Source organism: Prunus persica, chromosome G1, assembly GCF_000346465.2.
Source record: "Prunus persica cultivar Lovell chromosome G1, Prunus_persica_NCBIv2, whole genome shotgun sequence".
NCBI classification, from domain to species: Eukaryota; Viridiplantae; Streptophyta; class Magnoliopsida; order Rosales; family Rosaceae; genus Prunus; species Prunus persica.
In genome coordinates this window covers 16,780,145-16,782,271 of record NC_034009.1, presented here as the reverse complement: position 1 = coordinate 16,782,271, position 2,127 = coordinate 16,780,145, and positions in this window count along the sequence as shown.

Genomic DNA, 2,127 nt, shown 5'->3' with positions numbered 1-2,127 from the left:
GCTTTGGTGTGCCTGAGAGAGTTTTCCAAATTACATTTTTACGTCCTGCTCGGGCTATGTGGGTATTATATATTTTTAAAGCATTGTTCACGATGTTTTTCGCCTCTTCGTCGACCACACGATGACCTGGCAGAGGATCCAGAAAATAGACGGTCTCCTTCTTTGCTCTTACAATCAGCAAGATCCAATGACGGCTGCACAAAATTAATATAAAAACGACGGTTATTTACAAAAACGACGTATTATAGTATTTCACACGACGAAATAAAGTAGATAACGACGACATTATATATTTATCACGACGATAAATAAATACCGACGTGGTTAGTAGTTTCAAACGACTAAATAAAATAAAACACCGACGTGGTTAGTTTATAAGCTGTCATTTATTGAACATCATAAAAACAAAATCCTAAGGAGACTAACCCTGGATTGTAAGGCATCATGAAAATCTGTTCACCGTCTGTCTTCTGAAGTCGAGCTGCTACCAGTCGTGATCTTTCAGTTATTGTGCTAGAGTTGGCACTAACTGTAGCAGGGTCGATAAAGCCAACCATGCTGCACATATTGGCTTGTTTCAAAACATCGTGTAAGTACCTAAATACATAAAATAATATAAACAAGTCAGCACAAACAAACACGACGGTTATGTATAAAAAAACGACGTATTATAATATTTCACACGACGTACTGAAATAGATGAGGACGTTATAATATATTTATCATGACGGTAGTTAGTTAAGACGACGTAATATATAAACCAACGAGGTATTATTTTAGAAGTACAAACCTCATATATACAGCCAATACAGTAGCTCCAATTTCTTCCATGCCTGCAAATTGTGTAATATCTTCAGGCAGGAGGAAGGTATCGCGCTCACCACCAAACACCTCCTTATCAATTGTAAATTGGAGTGTCTTATCCTCAGGCAGGAGTGTCGTTTCCACAAAACGACAAAGGGTTTTTAAAGAAGATGGCGCCTCCATATTTGAATAAGCACCAACTTCAATAACCTGTTTAAAGAAATAAAAAAAATGACGTGGTAATTCAATAAAGACGACGGTTTAAGGAATAAAACGTCGTCTTAAAAATATTTAAACGACGGTAAAAAAACTGTCGTGGTAATTCAATAAAGACGACGGTTTTATGAATAAAGCGTCGTCTGAAACCATTTAAACGACGGTGCAAAAACCGTCGTTTAAATATTTTATTACGTCTTAAAAAAAGTCCGCCGTCTAAGTTTTAAACAAACGACGGATTAAATAAAAATATCGACGTCTGAAATTTTGAAAAACAAATAAAAAAGGCAAAGTTATGTGAACATACCTTGTCGTCATGCTTTTCTTCATCTTCTTTCTCCTTTTCTTCTTCCTTCTCTTCATCTCTTTTTTCTTCTTCCTTCTCTTCATCTGGCTGATGTTTCCCCATTTTGGCAGTATCATCCTCCAAATGTAGGGATCTCACATCACCTCCAGAGCAGCTAGCTTTGTCAGACATTGGATTTTTGGGGCTTTGGCTAATTCTTGGTTTAAGCATGCTTGGATCAAAATTGGGAATTAATTGGGAAAGCTGACTCAGGAAATGCTCCCTCTCAGCCTCTACCAATTGTTTTGTCCTAGCCTCCATCCTTAAGGCCTCTTCCCTTGCCTTAGCCTCCATCTTTTTAGTCTCTTCTTGAAGGAGAACTCTTAAACTGTCCTTCAAACGGTCGTCAAAGCTCACCCTCTGTGGTTTGGGCAAATTGAAATATTGCCTTGGGGAAACACCAGCACCAACTCCCCTCAGTCTGCCTGGATGCTCGGGGCCCAAAGCCATGGTCAGCACATCATTGCTGCCATCTACTCTGACTTTGCCTTCCGAGACTTGTTTCTGCAATTCATCCTAAAAAAAGATAAACAAAAAAACACACGACGGTTATTTATGTACAAACGACGTATTATATAATTTCACACGACGCAATAACGTATAAACCGACGTTATTATAACTTATCACGACGGTAGTTATACCGACGTGGTTATTTATTTAAAACGACGAAATGAATAAACAACCGACGTCTTATGCTATAATTAAAGAAAACAGAGTAGTGATTCCTATTTAGACCGTAACGACGTTTTTAAAAAAGTTT